Here is a 22,805-nt window from a genome sequence, read left to right as displayed (position 1 = left end):
AACTGACAGAATATGATTCATCACCATAGCTTTGATAAACAAATGTGCATAACAATAAGGGTTGATAATAATATTAACATACATAATATTGTCTACATTAGATCTGTCATCATTAATAACCAAGACTCTCCCCCTCATAGGATATATTTCCATATGTCTACAATTGTTTTCATTAATACCCATTTATGATTACTGTTAAACTTGTGTGCCAAACCCCTTTTATTATGCAAATGAGGAATATAGCACATATTCAAAGGCAGTAGTTTCCAATACATCACGTTTATCTTTTAATATGTCTTATAAAAACCAAGTTGGTTAAAAACCTAGCCCTATTAATTAAATTTGGCTTTGCACTGCTGAACCCAAAATGATCCTGGAATACAGTTTCCACAAAGCCAGTGGTTATATATCCCCCTGATTTATCTTTATAATATCTCTCAGCAAAAGCTACACAGAAAGAGCATCCATCTTAGATGGCAAGTAATGAAATGAAGGAAATGTACATCCAAACACGAAACCCACTCTGTCTCTTTTGACACTTAGCCACCATTTGGCACATTGAGATGGTCATAAAGGCCTTTCCAAATGATACATAGAAGTTAGGAGGCATCTGGCAGATTTTACCCTTTACTAAAGTTTTCCACACACATTTATTGTTTTCAGTTAGAAAATGAACTAGTTATTTTATTTTTGTAAAAAATGAGTCTTTCTCTTTACAGTGTAGTCATTTAAAACAAGAGCAAAGAAAACGATGTCACTCACATCACTGAAACCTCCAGAGCAACAAAGGTGTCGACTAGTGATGGAATCTAAACCAATGACAATGTGGCCCCGAAGGGAGGTCTTCATAGGCTGTACATCTTCCATTGACCTGAATCATCAAAGCTCTCATTCACTTTACATCAGAGTGTAATCTGTTGGATTTTATTCCTGTTAAACAAACAAGAAATGGAGCAAAAAAAATCAGCAAAGGAATTAGGACAACAGTTATCTCAAGCAGAAAACTCAAATGCCAGAGGACTATTGTGGGCTCTGTAATCCCAACGGCAAATAATAATATTCCTGCACTCTGGGTTATAGCAAAGATGATGGTTTCCAATTTTCTTCTCTCTAGATAGAAAATGTTCCTGCAAGTAAGTCCTATATCTAAATTTGCATGTTGTGTGAAGAGGGGTGATGGGGTGAGGAGGTGATAACCATGTTTATTCACAGATTCCTTCCTGTGCAACAGCATAATTTCAAAGGAAAGGGCATACAAAAACTCAGATAGAAACATGGAGACTGGGTTATAGAGTGGCTCCTCTAAAATGATAGTTTTTTTTTACTCTTCTTTTCACATGCCATCCACTAAACTGGGATATGGGGAGGATATTTTGCAGAGGACCAAGATTGGTGGTAGCTGGTGACCTTGATGTCAGTGGAGCAATAATCATTCTGCATTTTAAGGTTTATCTATACTAATAAAAAACTTGATTCACTTTGATTTCACTGTTGCCAATCTACACAATATATGGCAATCTCCAGCGAGTATCCTGTGGTCCCCTTCCCCCAGTCCAACTTTGTTCTGCTTTAAGCAATGTTGGGGGATACTAGGACTTCACAACTGTCAGGAGCTGGATTGGGTTCATTTAGGTCTAATCTCCTGTCTAAACAGGTACAGCTGCCTTCGCTCTTTTCCTGCACTGATCAGCACAGGGGAATGGCTCATGTCACCACTTTGGCCCTCCACCAGCCCCAAACCTTTTTGTGACCACCTTGCCATTACAGCCCTGTCTGCTGATATCAGAATGAGTGCACCTGCAACCAGTAAGAAGGAAGGGTTCACTCTACAGACTCTTTGCTGATTATGTAAGTGCTCTATTCAAGCATCAGCAGACAACAGATGTTAACCAGACACTTGCAGTGAGCTCCCTGGTAGGTGGGAAATGAAGCAAAATGTGGACAAGGAGACAAGCCAATGAAAATTACAGCTTGGCTAATCATCATGTCTATGGAGAGAAATGATATCTGGTAATTGCCCCAGTAAGCCAGTATCTGTGTTCATGCAAATGCAGCAGGATGGTGATTTGATGCAATAGTCACAGGTGCATAAATATGTCGACATTTTGTTTTTTCTACATTCTGAAGTTTTTAGTCTCCGTTTTCTCTATCATGAAGAAAAATGTAAATTTTAGTAAACTCCCATTAGAAGTAAATTGAAATGGAATTCTAACCTGAAGCATATTAGAAATATGATGAATAGCTGCTTGTAGTTATTGACTCAGGGCACAAGGTCAAGAAACATGAAGGTGGTGTTTAATGGTGCTCTGAACTGCCTTCTTTAAACTGGCACTTGTGACTTTAGCAGAGGAGATGGTTACAGAGTTGTCCCTCTTCTTGGTACAGTACTTTTTGTCAATAGGTGCTTTCATTAAAACAAGTTAGGATGACAGGCCTGAAACTTTTCTGGCTTCCACACTGAATCCCCCTTTAAAAGTGCTATTGTTAATATTGGTTGTTTTCCTTTTTTTTTTTTTTTGGCAGGGAGGGCAATTTTAATGAATAATTTAATTTTGAAACACACAGTTTTTCTTGAGTTCTTAAAGAGCAAATGCCTCCTGCTTCTGGTCACTTGCTAATATTTAATTTATCTGTTACTGTCTAAGCTGCTGATTCAAAGTTCATGTTAATGCCTGTGAAGCCTCCAAGGATGAGGACGAGGATTTTCTAGTTGAGCCTGGTGTTTCTGTGGGGAAAAACAGAAGTGTTTTTCGAGATGATGGGAATGTTTTGGGTAGCTCTGTTGTTGGGGAAACAGGCAGTGATTCTCATCAGGGGTGAGAATCAGCCAGGGGTTGACTCTGAAAAGAATGTGGAGGAGACAGGAGGGTTACAGATAACCCAGAATTTACAGATCAGATGGGATAGGGAGAAACAGTGACAAATCCAGTGTTCCAGAAGGCTGAAAGCGAACCCAGATGTGAAAAAGAGTAATGTCCTGGACCAGAGGGAGTATTCTTAAGGAATTGGAGTCAATGTTCGGTGGGGAGATCAACGTTAGATTTTTATGTGTCAAGTTGCCTGATACAGTTAGGAGTTCTGTTCTTGGGTCTGTATCTTGTTTTCCTGTTTAAGTTCCATGCTTCCTATTTGGATTACAAATCTTGTTTCAAGTTGCAAGCCTTTGAGATTATAGTCAAGTTCAAGTGTCAAGCCTTTGGATTATGGTCATGTTCATACTTTCAAGCTTTTGGATAATTCTAGTTTAAGTGCATCAACCCTTGTATTACAGTTTCTTGGTTTTGTCTTAAGTGATTTTTGGAATTCCTATTCAGAGTTGGTCATTGCTTTTTGTTAAGCTTCTGGAAATCTAGTTCCTGGATATATTTTGAAACTGAAACTGTTTTTATAATATATATGCTTTTCTTAATAAACTTACTATTCTTGTTCATCTGTTTGGGTGAAAAAGGGATCAAGTAGGCAGCTGGGCTTCAATAGTTCAAGAGTGCTTAAGTGTGTAGTGGGAGGGCAACTTCATATGTACTTGGAGAAAACAGCTCCTGAAGCTATTTTAGTCTGTTCCATGTCACAGTATGTTACTGAAACTCCATAAGTGTTTTGAATTACAATCTACTCCAATTAAAGATAGTGGAGAGCCTATTAATCTTTCTGGATATCTTGGTTTTATTATTTATTATGGTTTTATTATTGGCCTGAAATCTTTAGGTATCTTTGCTGGGGGGTTTTGTGTCAGGAAAAATTTGAGAAACTGAAAGTCACTTCTGGTGTAACAGAATTGGCTGTCTGGAAGAATATTGCCCAGAGCATGCCCAGATGTTTTGATGTTTTACCATCCTTATGGGAGACTTCTCTAATGTCCCCTCATGGAGAGCTGGAGCTGACAGAACTCATCCATGCTCACCTCAGATTCGAACCAACAACCTTCAGTTTAACCCATTGTGCCACCGGGGATTCCTTAGCTCCTCTGCTGTGTCTACATGGCATAATTTCACAGGTCATGCTTCACACATCACCAGTGGATTGGTTTGGGGGCTTGCCCTATCTTTTTCCACAATGAACATAAGGCAAAAGGATAGTTTTCCAAATTCACTTAGCACTTTTCTTCAGCATCCCTTATTTCCTTTAGTAATCCTTTCACATGCTTGTTGTTCTAAACCTCATGCTGCCTCCCTGGCACTTTTACTATTCTGGACACATTTAAAATATTTGTTTGATCTTGCTTTTGAAATTCCTCCACTATTTGCCTTCTCACCAACTCATATTTATTCTGCTAGTGTCTGTGCTCTTTTTATTTTCTTTAGGGACAGCACTTCCGTTATTGAAAAGAAGCCTTGCTGATTATGGTTTCTATACAATTGTTTTTTTTTAATCCTATGGCATTCTCTGAGAGTTATTCATCATCTAACTGATTACAAGTGTACCTCAGTAATATGCAGAGGTCAATATAATAAAACTCATGTGCATGATGTATCTGAGCTTCTCTTATAATAGTTTTAAATAACCTGCCAGTTTGTTTTGTGTCACAATTCAAAGTGCTGGTCATGATCTTTAAAACCCTATATGGCTCACCCTATTTAGCTGACTACATTTCCTTGTATAAACCTTCTTGGGCCCTGAGATCTTCAGGAGAGGTCCTTCTCTTGGGTCCACCTCCACTGCAAGCTTGGTTGGTGGAAGCAAGAGAGTGGGCCTTCCTTCTTGGTGGCTGCCCTTCAGCTGTGGAACTCCCTGCCCAGGGAAGCCAGAATGGCCCCCTCCCCAATGTCCTTCCAGTGGCAGGCTTAAACCTTTTTATTCAGGTAAACTTTTAAAGAAAATGGGTTTTAAGATCAAGCCAGGGGGAACTGTGGTTTTATCTTTGGATGTGTTTTTAATCGGTTTTATGGATTATAACTGCTAATTTTTAATACCATTGATGTTTAATTGTACTTTACTGTTTGTATATCTGTAGGTTTTTAATTGTATTGAAATGCTTTCAATGTAAGCTGCTTTGAGTTTCCTTTGTGGAGAGAAAAAATGACGTATAAAGATAATAATAATAATAATAATTCAAAAAAGAATTCAATAATTCCAAAATGATTGATCATTTTGATTCTCTCCACCAACCTGACTCAACTCCATCAAAGGACCAGAGTAGTATGGGTGCCTATAGCAGCAAATCATGGATGGCACTATTGTTATTAATTGTTAAGTTGATTTCAGGTTATGGTGACCCTATGAATGGCATATATCCAAATTCCCTAGTCATTAACTATCCTGTTCAGATATTGCAGACTTAGGACTGTGGCATCCTTGATTGAGTCTATCCATCTGGAATGTGGTTTTGCTCTTTTCCTGTTGCCTTTTACCTTACTAAACTTTATTGCTTTATCTAATGAGTCACGTCTTTTCATAAATCTTAAGTATAGCAGTCTCAGTTTAGTCATTTTTTCTGATAGGGAGAGTACATATTTGACTTGCTCTTGACCCCATTTATTTATTATTATTATTTGACAATCCAAGTTATCCACTTAAGTTTCCTCCAGTCCCACATTTCAAGTGAGTCGATTCTCATCCTGTCAGCTTTTTTCATTTCCAGCTTTCATAGATGTACAGAGAAATCTAGAGGACACCTTTTGAGCTGTTATTGTTCCACTTTTAATGGTAGAAATGGGGAGAAATATTCATGTGAAATTGTAATCAGGTGGCTTTCGGTGTTGTTATATACCTTAACTTGAGAATTTATGAGTGTTTATACAAGAAGCAAAATATTCTTGCATGGCCCATGTCCTTAAACTTTTATATTCTCAGAAATAACAAACACATTATCCAAACTTGTAAAAATATAAGTGGTTTTCTCATATTGGTGCTTGATCAGATGCCACTTGACTGGCAAACTGAAGCTTCACAACATTGTGAGAGAAGTTTCCTTCCCTGTTGCTTGGACTGCATCAGCTACATTAGTCATAGAGCTGAAAATATTTGAAGGTTAGATAAAGCTGACCGAGCACTACTGAAAGCAATCCCACTCTTCTCACTGTTTTTGTAAATATAGCCCATGACTATACATGATATCACAGAGCATCATTCTCTGCAAACATTCTGTGAAGTTTCTATTTTGTTCCCACAACATTTTTTTTCTTGTCTTTGGTATTTGCCTCATAACCATTTAGTGGCCAGGGAAGGGCAGGGACAAATGGAAACATCAGACTTCTGGAGGTTAAGGTTTATTTAGTCTGTTTGAGGAATTCAAACTTTGGTTGTCATGATATGAACTGAAATTATCGTCATCTCTAGATTAATGTGTGGGTTGAAATTTGGTTATGTATCACTTATAATACTTCCCTCATGTCCTCATATAATTTTCAGCTCAAAAACAGAGCAGCAGCGCATTAAATATAATTTCACGCATATATTTAGAAGCATTGTATTGTGAAAGGAATACATTTCCAAATATGCAGATTAATGTGGAAACAGGATGCAACAGATTTATAGGTAAATGCAAAGGAAAGAGATTTGAACCAGAAGGAAACTGATTCAACCATATCTAGTTCCATTCTGTTTAACCCTCATGTTCCAGAATAGGATGTTTTAATCATGCAGTTTTTTGTTGCAGAATCCACACAAGATGAGATGTACAGTGTTGACATTCTGTGACATTACTGCTCAAACAGATCTGTATCATTTCCACAAATCTCAGCCACTTCTCATGTATAGGCTTGGATTTTTTTTCACATTTTTAAAAAACCCAGCCAAGAGGAAAAAAAAACCCCTAAAGTGACTAGCATCCCATGTTGCATTTAGACATCTATAATTACTTGATATTCGGCCATACTCTGTATTAATTAGGGTGTGCAAAGCTTCAGACCTCCAAAGGGACCCTCTGAAGCATTTATGAATTGAAGCAGTAGTTTCTGAAACTTTTGGATAGATGAATAAATATTTGTGGTTTTGGAGGTAGGCCGTCATTGTTGGCAGTGGCTCCTGCTTCCTAAAGTGAGTGGAAGGCCTTTGTGCCTCCTCCTCTCCTGTGGGTGGATTCTCCCAGAGACGGGGCTGAGGCTCCTCTTTGAGGTAAAACGGGTGTGACTAAGGCAACGAGCTGAAATGGATGGGGCTGTGGCACTCACTTTTAAATGAAAAAAAATCACAAAAGTCCCAGCTGAATAATTAGCTGGCATTGCCCCTCCTGATGTGCGATGGGAAGTTGCTGCTAACTGCGAGAGAAAAATGGTCGAACATTGTGAAAGCCACCCTCTGCATGACTATCAGCCTCCTCCACCAGACTCAAATCAAGGAAGGGCTTCATGAGAACCACCACTCCTTTTGATGTTTCTCCAGCAGCACCAAGGGTGTCCCTCTGGGTAGCTAAACCTGGCAATTCTAACTGGATGGCCCCCCATGAGGGTCTTCCTCCAGGGGCAAACCAAGAATGGGCAACTTGGAAGTCCCTGAACAGACTCAGAAGCGGAGTGGGCAGATCAAAAGACAACTTGGCAAGGTGGCACTACCTGGAGGAATCCTCCACCTTGTGTGACTGTGGAGCAGAACAAACAACTCTGCATATGTATGCTTGCCCACAATGCCCTGCCTCATGTACGGAGGAGGAGTTGTTTAAAGCTACAGACAATGCGGTTGCTGTTGCCCGCTTTTGGTCCAAAACTATTTAGTTGCTTGTGATTTCCTTCCCCCCCCCCATCATTTTGAAATGTATTTGTCGTGCAATGCTTTTGACACGAAATAAATAAATAAGCTGAATAATTTTGTTAATAGATGTAAGATCATTTCACAAATGCCATCCCACAGAAAATATGAGTGTCAGATTAGTACCTTTAATATTTCTTGCTCCAAAAGGAAACATAAACCTTTAGAATGATAGAACATGTTTAATGGAGGGAAGCCTCCATATCCTATTCCATGCATGCCCTGATATATATTGACTAGCAAACTTGGTTAGTTTCAACTAACATGACATGTAAGTCTGTCCCATTGATTCAATAAGTCTACAGCAGGATTTGGGTCAATATACAGCTTCTCGGTTCACTTCAGGCAATAATTATAAAGGCATATGTATTTTTCAGTATAATTCTGATTCTTTAAATGAAGTGGAGACAACACTAAAGAGCTGGAGTAACACTAAAACGGTTTAGACTAGGGATGAGAATCCTAGCACTCCTCACCATTGGAAACAATAGGGCTCTCCTCTTTTATGTTAGATCATGTGCCACAAAATATGTGATTGAGAACCAAGCAAGAACTTATCACAGGTCCTGTGCAAGTGGTTCTTAACCAATAAAGCTGTAGTTGTTAAGATTTACAGAATTCTTTTCCACTGGTGATATAGGATGGAGCTTCTGGGTTTTGAAGTCTAGCAACAACTGGAAGACAACTATAAACAAAGCTGAAAAACATGGGCCTAAGCTCTTCCTCTGTCATATGGGAAAAATGCTATTTACCTGTCTCCTGTCTCCCTTCTATCTATATCTATATCTATCTGTCTATATTCCTTGTAGGGATGCCATGGACTATAGTTTAAACTCAGTCAGCTTGGTCAGTTGTCAGGAATTCTGGGAGTTGATATCCAAAACACCTGGAGGACCAAAGGTTGGGAACCACTGTTAAATAATAGCCTGATAAATAGTCCAACCAACTCTCTTACTGTGCATTATAACAAGGCATTTAGATATGAAGTGACTACCAAGGATTTAGATAAATATTTTTTCACACTATATTATTTATTGATAAAATATTCATATCCTGCCCTATATATAAATAACTTAGGATGAGCTGCAGGCAATGGAACCTTTGAGACAATGTAAAATCATAGAATAATTTAAAACCATTTAAATGCTTATAAAACTATTTAGGGCAATTAAAAACATTGTAAACAATTTTAATGCAACATGTAAAGAGATAAAAGTTCACAGAGTAACTGGGATACGGTTTATAGGCTTTAGCAATGCTTTAGTGAAGAAATGTTTTAAAACATGGCATTGTTGACAATTGGATTGCTAAGAGGATGACATTTATAGGGTTGTCCCCCAAAAAGAATTCTGTCTCCATATTTCTGGCATTGCAGTAGTTCACAACTTCAATTGAGCATTTAGAAATCCAGTATGGGCAGCCAAAGCAAAGCATCAGACAAAGTTGCCAAGGGAATGTGAACACAGAAAATATGATGTCCAGGTAGAAAATATTTCCAACATTGTGCTGTAAAAATGCTCGAACTTTGAAGACTGAAAGAAAAATTTATTTGGTAGGGGTCAGAAATCTTTGCAAGAGGGCAAAGCCATGATGTCCCTTCCCAAGCTATACTGCCATTACCACAACTGTAGACAAGATTGCTTTAGTAAGGCAGTACAGTACATTAAACAGTTTGAGAAAATATCTATGAAAAAAAAAATTTTTATTACAGTTTGAGAAGCTAACCAGGCGAGGACATATGGAGATAAAGAAACCTAGCAAAATGCTTTTTGAGACAGTTTTACTAAATCAGCCATTACATATCAATAAGAAACCCTCCATCTCTCTCAGTTGTTTCCCCCCCATTCAGATGGGCTGCAGGCCGTACTTTTTTCTGCAACAGTGCACTGAGTTCATTTCTGCTGTCCTCCGATGCAACTGTCTTCCATAACTTGATCTTTCTCAACTAACAACTTCATTTTCTAGTTTGACTTACATGCAGCATGTTGACAAGTCCACTCAGCCTTTTAGCCAATCAGATGTAGAATCATGGTTAAATTCCTATTTCTCCATAATTTCCTTAGGCTGAATCTTTGAACCCCCTGCAAGATCATTTCCACCCTTAATTGTTAAATTCTTGGAATGAACTTGTGACCTTCTTATGAGCTCATTTCCCTTCTTAAATGCTACATTCCTGGACTGAACTATTAACTGTTCTGTTCTGATGGCCTCTAAAATCCCTTTTTATGACCCTAACAGCCAAACACACAATGGTTGAGAGTTTTATTTCTTCACATCTCTATATAAGTTCATGTTAGAACTGAAAAAATTACTTTATTAGCACATTCAACAGTCCCCAAATTTCTAGCATTTGCTCAGTGAGTGAAACTTTTCCCTAACATCAGTTGCCCTAGTTCACAACCCCCTTGTGTATATATGATTCCTGATTTATTCCAATGCAAAAAGTTACTACACTGACATAAGGCAGAGCAACTCTTTCTTTTCAATTCATACTGTTTCCTTCAAAGCTCCATATTGTTTAGACTACAGGTTTACTATAGCTTATCTAAAATCCTTAGGACCAGAAGTGGAACCCTCCAGAATATAGAATATCTATATTTGCAACATCATCACCACCACCATTAGTAATCTTGGAGATGGAACTCAAGTCTAAACATGAACTGTGTTTATGGTTCATGCATACCTTTTAATATACCCGGAAAGGTAATTTTATACAATATATTTTTAAAAATGTGCATTAAACAAAATTGGAATTCCAGATAAAGGGATGGTCAACCTGTATCAGATGTAATGGTACTGTATGTATAGATACAAATTTTCACTCATTTAAATTTATTTAATACTTGCAATAATTAAGTATTTTTTTCACTTTTAGGCAAGGTTAATTAATGATGTCTGAGATTCAAAGGCTGAAGGAGGCCTATACCAGGAGGCATTTTTCTGCTGTTGTTATCACTGTTCCCTACACCATCTCAAGACTGGCATAAACTCAGCTTTCTGCAAAGGCCAGCAGCCCTTAAATCCAGCACATAGTCTGATCCCATTCCTGGAGATGTCTGATCCTTGCCATTGTGACACTTGCCTTGTTTACATCCTGCTTGGCTTATTATAATGTTCTCTATGTGGGGGCATATTTGAAGAGTGCTCAGAAAATTCAGCTACTACAATAAAATACAGCTGAAGTGTTAATTGGGGCTTGTTGCAGGAATCATACAACTTTCCTGTTCCAACAACTCTAGTGTATGATCGCCTGTTTTGGGCAAAATGCAAAGTGGTATTTATGACCTATGAAACCCCATATGCCTGACAGACCATATTTCTCATGATTAGTACTCCTGGCTTCTCTTTCAGCTCTAAAACCTTCACAGGTATAGTTGGTAGAAACACAAGACAGTGCTTTCTTGATGGTTGTCACTAGACTTGAAACTCCCTCCCTGGGGAAATTAAATTATACTTGATAGTATAGACAACAGTACAAGGATTTGTCAAAGTCCCACAGTTGCTGTGAATAATGGGGGTCTCTTCTGTTGATAAAGACACAGCAGACTGATATTTCCACCCTTCTCCCATGAGCAATCTCTAGTGTGAGAAAAATTGTGAAATGGGTCCTGCTTCTGATTGCAACATTGCATATCACTTAAAACACTCAGGAAGCAGAAGAACTGGAGGATAGATCCCCATCTCTTGCAAAAGCTGTTGTCCATTAAACAGGATTGGGAAGGGGGCTGGGAGATGTAGTTTGGCTCTGCAGCCAAGATAGCAATGCTACTAAATAGATTGTTTAAAATTCTGATTGTGATTAAAAGCTTAATACCGTTTTCATATTTACTTTTTATATATTTTAATTATATTGAAATAATTCAAACCATGCCTTCCCAAGTCCTAATCCTGGGGGACCATTGTGGTGGCATCACTCTAGCTTGAGGTCCCCAGATGCTTTTGGCCTTCAATTCCCAGAAATCCTAACAACTGGTAAACTGGCTGGGATTTCTGGGAGTTGTAGGCCAAAACACTTCGGGACCCATAGGCTGAGCACCACTGCTCTAATATATCAAAGATTTTTTTGTAGCTATCATTTCATCAAGAGGCTCCCAGTTTACCTTCATCCATTTTCATTTTATTAGTGTTAGTCAGCGATGGGCTCAAGTGAATTACCTAAGTAGAAGTCATGGTAAAGAGGAACTTAAACCCATGTCCCTCTGGTCAAATCATATGCAGTATATCACACTAGCTTCTTAGCTGTACTGATTTCTTCCTGGTGAGCTGATTTCCAAACCAGAAGCCACTGCCGGTTATTACATATTTCATAGAGACATTTTAAACCAGACTTGATAAGAATCACTTCCTTACAACGCTTTCCTGAACCGTTGGGCATAGGTTTTATTGCCTCTGACTTATGCAATTGCCGTTTAAATTATAGCCTTAAACTGAAAGGGCAAAATATTAATAAATATAATTCAGCTGCTATACAAAAAAAAGAGAGTCAATGTCAGAGCATCAATTTATATACAGAAAATAGAGAGATTTGAAGATAGTGAATAAATAACTAGAATGACATTTAATTTTGAAATCATACCATTTGTGAATAACATGATTGAAATTCTCTCTTAATATGGATGGGAAATGGATCTCTTGTTCGTTCTCAATTTTTTTCATGTTCTCCAAATTCGTAAATGGCAATCCTTACATTCTACATAGAGATGAGAACAGTCAGAGTATCTCAGGAAGCTGATTTTGTGTATCACAGAAAGGGCAGCAGATTTTTGCGTCACTTCTTTTAGCCAAGAAGATTTATTTTTGGCCCTCTCTGTCTCAGTGCCAAAATGAGTAATCCCAGTCATCAGGGGAAAAGTGTTTCGGATGTATGTGGGTATAATAGGGAGATGAGACTGACAATTTTAGTGGAAGTATCCAGTGGAAGAGTACCAATGGATTCTGGCCATTTCATCCAGACCCTATCAAGATAAGACTAGAAAAGCAGGCAGATCAAGTAGACTCAGCAAATATGTAGGAGCTACTCAGTCTGACTGTTACTCAAACCCAAAAGAAATGACAGTTATGTTAGTCATCTGACCATCTCAGCAAATTCATTTCTGCGGATGTGTTTCCAAAGTAATGTTATTACTTCCTGTTTTTTTTTACCAGAAGCATTAAAAACACTGAGTTTTTTTTATTAAAAAATATGTCTTAGAAATCATCCGATATCTAAACTAAAATGCTTTTGGTAGTTAACTGAGTTCAAATTTTGAATGAATGAATCTTGACCTCATAAAGATCTGAAAATATCATGCAGTTACGATTACAAAGAGCTTCTTCAAAAGGATTTCATCATACATTTATCTTTGGGATTGTACTGGTTTGAAAGGATCTAAAGCTCTTATTTTGCTATGCCTTTCACAAAAATTTAAAGACATAGTAACAAAATTAGTACTTATAGGAAGAATGAATGCACAATCTGTTAGATCCAGACATAATTGTAGTACATTAAAGCTATGCCTCTGATGGCACAGTGGATTAAACCACTGAGCTGCTGAACTTGCTGACTGAAAGGTTGGTGGTTTGTATCCAGGGAGCAGGGTGAGCTCCCACTGTTAGCCCCAGCTTCTGCCAACCTAGCAGTTCGAAAACATGGAAATGTGAGTAGATCAATAGGTACCGCTCCGACGGGAAGTTAGTGGTCTCTTCGGCTTAGAAATGGCACCAACCCCCAGAGTCAGGCACAACTAGACTTATTGTTAGGTGAAAACATTTACCTTTACCAGCATTGATTAATGTAGTTTGATACCACTTTTACCTGCCATAGACCCATTCTCTGTATTCTTGGGATTTGTAGTTTGGTGATGTTCTTTGCCAGTATGCTTTACTGAACTAGAGCTATCTGACACAAAATACTAGATTCCTCATGTAATCACAACTCCCAAGATTGTGTGAATTCAGCCATGAAAGCTAAAGGTATAAAAACATTTTAATTGTATATCGTGGATATGTCCGAAACCTTATTTATTACTCTAAATATGGTTAGAGTGCATGGGATATGTGTATTCTATCTTCTTAACATTCAGATGAACAGAGGAAGCTTACAATGAGGTACATGGGATGAACGATACTTGCATTAATTAATTTATTATTTATAGTTTTGTGAAAATCTTCTCTATTGTTTTCATTCTTACAAACTCTTTAAATTTATTGCTGGAGATGGGGCATTTTGTGGACTTTCCAGTGACATGTGAAAAATATTCAGAGGAATAGCTCTTGGCAGTCAGTTTGTTTTTGCTTTTAAAACTTGGCTTTGTTTGTTTCTTTTTCTGCCGCTGTTCACTGTTATGGTTCTGAATCTCTTAACCAAATATTAGCTGGGCTTTCCTATTTCCCCTGCAATATAATAAGAGAAAGATTCTGCTTTCAGACAGGAAGTTGAATCCATTAAAAAAAGCTTTTCACATATCACATTCAAGTAGTAAGTAGAGACAAAACAAAAAGAGTGTGAGCAACATAATTTGCTTTAAAGTACCGATGGCCAAGAACTCAGGTGGTAGTTCATTTATTGTATATGCTTAACTTAATTTTCTCCATCTTGGGAGAAAAGCAGGATATATTCGTATATACAATAAGAAAATATATAAATTTATATTCTTCCTTTGAGATGAGTATGAGATTCAAGGTAGCTTACAACAAATTGAAACAAAAGGTTTAAAACCCCATTAAATAACCAAAATTGAAACAGTTTTAAAACACATTAAAACATGGTGAAAAGAATGAAACCATGACATGCCCTAGTTAAGTTAAATTAAGAACCAAAGACGTGCCCAATAAAAAGATCTTTGTCTGCTAATAGAAAAAGGACAAACAGGGAACCAACTATCTCTGAAGGAAGAGCGCTCCTCAACCTTAGCAGCAGCCACTGGGGCCACATCTACATTGCCATATAGTGCAATTTAAAACTATTATATGGTCAGTGTAGACTCATATAATATGGGTCAAAACATTTAAACTGCATTATATAAGTTTATACTGACTGTATAATGCAGTTTCAAACAGCAGTATATGGCAGTGTAGACGGGGCCTGAGAAGACCCTCTTCTTTGTACTCACCAGACACATTGGTGATGGTGGAAGATTGGAGAAAAGGCCCCCTCCCAAACAGTGTGAGCTATTTCAACTTTTTAAAATGGGAAGCAAGGAAATCACTACACTGGTGTTTCAATTGAAAGGGATTGTGACCTAATATGCCAGACAAGGTCACCAAGGACAGCTAGATTCAGCACCTCATGTCCTGAAGCTCTTCAACCCTACTATATTATTCATCCAGGGCATTCGAAGGAGGAAGCTGAAAGTTGAATCCCACTGTATTTAGGACTGTAAAGAAGAACAGTGACTATATGGCAACCACTGAAAAGATTTCTGCTCCTGCAACCAGAGAAAGAAGAAAAAAGAGAAAGAAAAGATCCAAAACTGTTGTATACAGTACATACACCTATACATTACCCACTTACTAATATCTTAATATGTTTCTTTTCTCCCCTAATCATTACACTGCCTCTTCCCCCACACTTTCAAGTTAAAATTTTAATGTGCAAAATGTGGTTCTATTTTCCAATAATTAAGAAAATAGAAACCAGCTAGAAGCCTATCTTTACAAAACATTGCACTAAGGATGGAAAGAATATTCCCAATTATTCATGTACAAATTGAGAAATGGGTTTCCTCTCTCTCTCTCTCTCTCTCTCTCTCTCTCTCACACACACACACACCTTTAACAGAACAGTGAGAACAATGTGCAGTTTTCCCCTGGTATTTTATTTAATACCCTGGAGTGCTGGATGAGAATTATTCTGTAGAGACAAAAATTATGCAGAATAATTCTTTTGCAGCAATTTTTGCAGGTGGTGGAAAATGGGAAGTATATCATGGAGGAATATTTATTTTCCCCACAGTGGGAAGAAACAATTTGAAATATTTGTCTTCACATAGGTAAAGATTTTCCTCTGACATTAAGTGTAGTCGTGTCCGGCTCTGGGTGTGTGTGTGTGTGTGTGTGTGCTCATCTCCATTTCTAAGCCATTGAGCTGGTGTTGTCCATAGACACCTCCAAGGTCATGTGGCCAGCATGACTGCATGGAGCGCTGTTACCTTCCAGCTGGAGTGGTACCTATTGATTCATTTATATTTGCATATTTTCAAACTGCTATGTTAGCAGAAGCTGGGGCTAAAAGCAGGAGCTCACCCCACTCCCTGGATTCGAACTGCTGACCTTTCAGTCAGCAAGTTCAGCAGCTCAGTGGTTTAATCTGCTGTGCCACTGGGGGCTCCCTTTGTCCTCACATATAAAGTTAAAAATACTCAAATACTTCACTGTAGCAACTTAGTAGGCCAAAAGGTTAGACATATAATTTATCTCCAACTCTCTTGTCTTTGTTTTGTAGAAATATGAAAAGCAAGAACAGAGTGAAATATATTGGTTAAACTAGTCATGACTGCATTTTCTTGACGTTAACACAGACATGTATTTGCTAATTGGAGTGGACAGATATTAGTTATCTGACAATTTATAATTTTCTTTTTGTGTTCTCTTCTGTTATGCTTCTAGGGAAGAGAGACTTTGACATTCAATATGAAAAGTTTCTTAATTTGATGTGTCCTTTTAGGGATATATCATTTATTTCAATGTATAAATAGCCACAGCATGAATGTTTTTTTCCCTAGACATTTCAAAATTCTGTCTTGTTTAGACAAGCTCATGAGCTTGAAATTAAATGGCAACTCTTATGCATGGATCAGTTCCATGAGGGATGTAATTCTCCACTAATTTGCTTTTTGAAGTAAGTAAGTAATATTTGCAATTTTCTTCTCTTTGCAACAAAGTCTTTGTAGAGAGGTTTTGTGTTAAACAGAGATTATTGATATGATTTTATTTATTTGTTTGTTAAGGGAAAAGGGAGTTATATATTAGCAAGGAAAAGCCTAACATGGAAACTAGCTGGAAGCAGCATTTGGTAGGTTGCCATGGTAACACAGCTTCCCTTGGGAGAAAAAGGGGGCGTGGCTAAGTTGACAGTTAGAGTATATTCCCTTTTTTAAAAGGAGTTGCTGATAAGGTTTTAAGAGGAGTGGTTGTGGTTAGGTTTTGAAAAGATTAGGAGCTGTGGGAATCAGCTAAGGATGGTAGCTTATGGTCACTCAGGAGAAAGGTTGGTGATATAAGTTGACCGGGTGTTTTATTTACTGTTCGAAGAGAAGTTATTTAAGATATATCCATTCAAGAAAGACTACATTGTAACTTAAGATCCGGAACGTTTACTGATTGAAACTACACGCTTATGTACCAAAATAAACTTGAGTTTTATTCTTCATAAAGATCAGTCTCCTTGCCTCTCTGTAAGCTCTGAAGGAAGACCATTACCTCACGTTGGTGGCAGTTACCGTACTTTTCTATATAAGTTACCATCTTTACACATTTAAACCCATCAGTTCTGTTATCCTTCCTTATCCACTAAATCCTCCCTGTCATACATTCACACATCCTCCATCCCTCTCTCTCACACGCGCACACATCTCCTCAATTGGTGGCAGCGGTGGGATTCAAAAAAGAACTTCCCCCTGCCTGAGTTGAGTACCACAAATTGGGCTCTCTTCAGTCTTCAATCAATGTAGGTTTCTATTACTATTCACACTTTGGGTCTTACTCTGTTTAAATTTATATTGGGTTGCTCTGTGCAAAAAAAGAGGTCAGCATTATGTGCACAGAAAATCATATGAAGAAATTATGTGAAGAAATATTGCTTTCTATGCATAAAATAAAATTTTATGTGCAAAGAAACCATGTGTGAATTTTGTATAGAATGTTGCATATTTATTTATTTTATATCAAAAGCATTGCATAAAACTGATAAAAATAGAAGGAGCACAAGTGGCTAAATATCTTTTGACCAGAAACATGCAACAGCGATCGCATTGTCTGTAGCTTCAAACAATTCTTCCTCTGTACATGAGGCAGGGCACTGCGGACAAGCATACAAATGTGGAGTTGTCTGCTCCATAGCTGCACAAGGTGGAGGATTATTTTACGTAGTGCCATTTTGCCAGGTTATCTTTTGATCTACCCACTCCAACTTCTGAGTCTGTTTAGGGACTTCCAAGTTGCCCATTCTTGGTTTGCCCTGGAGGCAGACCCTCGTGGGGGGGGGGGGCATCTAACTAGTTGCATATTGAAAAGATTATTGTCAGTCCAGAATGCTCATTTGTGTTTTTCAACATTTGAGAAAATGACAATTACAAATCTTTTTTTAAAAAATCCCAGCCCTTGCTCTAACTACTCCACTTTTTGCTGGTCTATTTCAGAGTCAGGGTGGTGGTAGTGACCCATTGAACTTATACAACAAGAGCCTCACATTCTCTTTGTATAAGCCTCCCTGCTGCAAGAGAGAGGCCCTTCTTTTACTGCCACCAGTTTTACAGGTATGGCTGATGGGAACAAGAGAGAGGGTTTTATTAATGATTGTCCCTAGACTTTGGCATTACTGGAATGCCCCTGTACCTCAGCAAGCAGCCAAAAAAATCTGGCAGGTTTTTAGAAATGAAGGCTTCTCATAGAAAGAACTGTAAGAAATGTGTTATTCTAAATTATACTGTTCAGCAATTTTGATCTTTTAGCTAAACAGATATATAAGTTTGGGCCACCAACTCCTACTATTTCTGACCATAGAACCAACTGATTAGGGCTTCTGGTAGTTGGCGGGTCACAGTTGGCAGGTCACAGTTTGAGGATTCTTGGTATACACATTACAAATTCAATTTTAACACTGTCTATTTTGCATGCCTTTAGTTATACTGTAATCATTTTGATTGATTAGAATCTGTAATCAGTCTTGTCCATTCATCACCTTGTATTCCAACTGTCATTCCCTCTTCCTTCTATTAAATCTGCTGCCAATATCTCTTCTTTCTGTGCCATGTGACTGGCAAGAGCAAGGGAGAGAAGTACCCATCTCCTGTTTGCCAAGCCCCTTTGCCAGTCACATGGCATGGAAGGAGGAAGATAGACTGTCAACCATTAAGTAGTTCCCCCGATCACTACTGTAGTTGGTAGTGATAGGGAGGGAGGAGGTGGAAGGGAACAGCCATCCTGCGTCCCTGGGCTGCCTAATGTTGGAAAGCACAGGATGGCTGTCAAAACCCCAAAATGGTTCCATATGGGAACTGGCAGCAAGCGTTTGCACTGCCAGAACTCAGGGAAAAGTTTGACTCCTGGTGCAGGAATCAGGTTTTTTTCTAAATAATTTTAATCTGGAGTGTAATGCATTACGCAGCTTTCCCTAGATTAATGCAGATCAACCCATGTGCATTTTTTGGCTGATCCACCCCACATTGGCCTAAGCAGTCAGTATAGATGTGCTCATTTACTACCAACTATTAGGACTACTCTAGTTTTGGTAACAGTAGAATTAAGGAACCAATATGATAACACATATTTTATATACTATGAGTGATTGAAGTAGCAAACATGGGAATATAATCATGAAATAGTGGGTGTGGGAAAGGAAAGAGAGGAAAGCAAGAGACTGAAGAATGGCAAGAAATGCCATACACAATTACTCTAAACTAGTAGCACACATACTACATAAAATAATCCAAGCTGTGTAACATTTTTGAGAGATTTGTACAACACTAATTTAAATCTGTATTATGAAAACTACACCACTGTTTCTTCTGGTAACTTTCCCAATCATATAACTCTGAATGCAAGGAGGTAGAAATAGTCATGGGAATAAAATTATACGCTTGGCACATTTTTAACGTATCCTGAACAATCTGAAAGGTAAAAATCATGCAGTTGCCATTCCATTTCAACCTACACATGCTTGTCCAAACAAGACAGGCATTCAGTATGTCTGGAGGAAAGCGTGATGTCAGGATTTAATAGATCTCCAGGGAATCAATTTACATAACAGTGAAGGAGCCATACTGATTGTCTTTATACACAGTCACATAGTATGAGCCGAACACATTCTGCCTTCTGCAAAAGGGAATGGATTGTGCAGCTCTTTCTAGCTCCACCCTTTAATAGTTTTTTAATCCATTCTTTGCTGAGACAAATCTTTCATGGACTACAAAGAGTTATGCCTCAATGAAAAATATTGATTGAAAACTGACTTTTGCATTTTGCCCAAAGCTCTTAACCACATAACATCTTGAGCTATGTTGTTCCATTTCATTTCATATAGTCATTGTATAACGTTTACAAATCCAGCCATTTCTCCTGGGAGATTTCTCTTAGCTTTAGTATGCTAGACCAGTTGGCTTCTGGAAAGCCCAGTTCATTTCTTGATGGGCTGCTCAACTTCTCCTCATGCCTGCTAAAGAGTAGAGTTATGTGGGGACCAATTGCTATGCATTGAAAGCATGCATCCACTCAGGAGTCATATTTATTTAATTTGTGACATCGCAGAACATAATAAATTATGAATTAAAAAGGATTATTATTCATGCCTGTTTTGATAGCAAATTAATCCTGAAGCTTTGTCGGGAAGGAGGGAAGTCTTCAAGCTGCAGAGAATTATCATTAAGAAGTAAAGCACAATAGGATCTTACTATATTCAGATGGAAAGCCCTATATAACAATCCTCTCTTCTTCTTCTTTCTCTGTTTTTTTAAAGAAATGAATAGATTGATATACACTTTTACAAGACTCATGTTTAGAAGTTATCTCTGATAAATAAAAAAGCAGAATATATAAAGAAAAGTAATTGCTTTCTTGTATCTTTTAGGACATTGAAGCTAGATGTATGAACTGTCCTAGCAGGGATATAGCCAAAGAGGCAAAGTAAAGTCCCCTATGAAATTATCCTTCAGTCACCAAATGTAAAACTTTCCTGTAATGAGCTGGCTAACACCAGTTCAGAAACAAAAGCTTTGGGCAGATTCCGATAGCTATATTCACAAAACAGAGTTGATCACAGCACACCATTGTTGTCAGGATTGAAGCCTTTGAATACCACAAAGCAGTTCAAACATTGTCATGGGCTTTCATCACATTTGCAAACAATCCAAAATGTTCTGTCTTCCCCTCATATCCCCTCCCCTACAACCTGACAAATATTTTTTCTGAGCTCAATCATTAATTCATTTTAAAATTAACATACAGTAGAGTCTCACTTATCCAACATAAACGGGCTGGCAGAATGTTGGATAAGTGAATATGTTGGATAATAAGGAGGCATTAAGGAAAAGCCTATTAAACATCAAAATAGGTTATGATTTTACAAATTAAGCACCAAAACATCATGTTATACAACACATTTGACTGAAAAAGTAGTTCAATACGCAGTAATGCTATGTGGTAATTACTGTATTTTTGAATTTAGCACCAAAATATCACGATATATTGAAAACCTTGACTACAAAAATGCGTTGGATAATCCAGAACGTTGGATAAGCGAGTGTTGGATAAGTGAGACTCTACTGTAATTAAATACATTAATAATTTTAATGATAAAAATGAGTCAGACAGGTTGTAAAACAATTGTATGATTTTTTATGTTTTTTTCTATGCTTTGACTAAAATAAATGAAAAATTAAAGCATGAGAACGACTAACCTGGAATGTGCCCTCCCCCCTCACCCCACTGGAATTTTTCACCCTGATTTATGTCTGAGGAGTACAGCAGCGGCAGCAAGCATGGGCTAGTAGCTTGCATGTTGGACCATGACCAAGGGAGACCAGGAACCTCATCTCTCAAGGGTAGGAAAAAGGGGGAATCACCTTATAAATGTGGCATTCACCGACCTTGTTTCCAAAAGAAACTCAGAATTCAACAACAGTTCCCATCCCACCTTAAAATTCCTGGTTTTAGCTGTTTCTATGTGCTGGGAGAGCAGTAGAGTCAATACCTCCTCAACTTCACAATTCCATACACTTCCCATTTCTATACACTTAAAGAAGAAATCCCATGGGCAACCACTGGAAGCAGTCCTGCATCATTTGATGAACTCCGTGGGACTACATCTTTAAAGTGAGTAGAAATGAGGGGGATCCTGTGCCTGATGAGTTCATAGGGCTGTAATCACTACTTAGCCCTGGAAACTCATTGGGAAAATTATACTCTCCCCGCCTCAGAGGGAAGCAGTGTCAAAATTCGGATTTAACCAGGCCGGGAAAGCCCTATGATAGGATTGCCATAAGTGAAAATGAACTTGAAGGCACATAATAACCACAAGAATAAAACAATTAAGTGGGCCATGGGGAAACACTTCAATTTCCATTCTGCTTCAAACCTACTAAAGCCATATGGTATTTGAGTCATGATCTTGGAAGTCGGAGCCCCGGTGGCGAAGTGCATTAAAGCACTGAGCTGATGAACTTGCAGACCAAAAGGTCGCAGGTTCCAATCCCGGGAGCGGAGTGAGCGCCCGCTGTTAGCTCCAGCTTCTGCCAACCTAGCAGTTCAAAAACATGCCAATGTGAGTTGATCAATAGTTACCGCTCAGGCGGGAAAGTAACGGCACTCCATGCAGTCATGCCGGCCACATGACCTTGGAGGTGTCTATGGACAACGGCGGCTCTTCGGCTTAGAAATGGAGATGAACACCAATCCCCAGAGTCAGACATGACTGGACTTAACGTCAGGGGAAACCTTTACCTTTACCTTGGAAGTCAGCTGCTGGCCAAACCCACAAAAGAAGCCAGGTGACTATTTTACTACTACTTATGTAGCTACTATAAACCAAGGATCTGTCTGCACTGTTACAGCACAAATATTCCACTTTTAACTGCCATGTCAATGTCCTGTGGAATCCCAGGGTTTGTGCTTTAGAGAGTCATTCTAAATACTCTGTTAAACTGCATATCCCAGGATTTTATAGAGCATTTTTTATTAAAGTGGAATCATAGTTTTGTAACTGTATACTGTGAAAAGACCCATAGATTTCAAAAAAGCAGTAACCCAGGTATTCCAAATGTTAAATGTATCCCAATCTTTGGACCGCATTTTCAAACCCAACTCCTTATAGCTTAATGTTGCTTGTGTTTGTATGTTTTAAGAGACTTTGTTATGCTAGATGTATTAGAAATAGCATTGGATTATTATTATTATTATTTTATATTACTATTACATTTCTGTACCATTTT

General features: G+C 38.2%; 1 long non-coding RNA gene across 1 annotated transcript; it reads right to left on the bottom strand.

The window, feature by feature from the left end:
* Positions 1-13,790: 13,790 nt before the first annotated feature.
* LOC134298668 (uncharacterized) lies at positions 13,791-15,745 on the bottom strand. Its single transcript, XR_010005772.1, has 2 exons — positions 14,775-15,745; positions 13,791-14,055 (listed from the first exon to the last, which is right to left on the bottom strand). It is a non-coding gene; the product is annotated as an uncharacterized LOC134298668 (long non-coding RNA).
* Between the last annotated feature and the right edge of the window lie 7,060 nt (positions 15,746-22,805).

This window comes from Anolis carolinensis, chromosome 4 (assembly GCF_035594765.1).
Source record: "Anolis carolinensis isolate JA03-04 chromosome 4, rAnoCar3.1.pri, whole genome shotgun sequence".
Lineage (NCBI taxonomy): Eukaryota > Metazoa > Chordata > Lepidosauria > Squamata > Dactyloidae > Anolis > Anolis carolinensis.
Note: the sequence above shows the minus strand (reverse complement) of the source record. Positions and strands in the feature narration are given on the sequence as shown.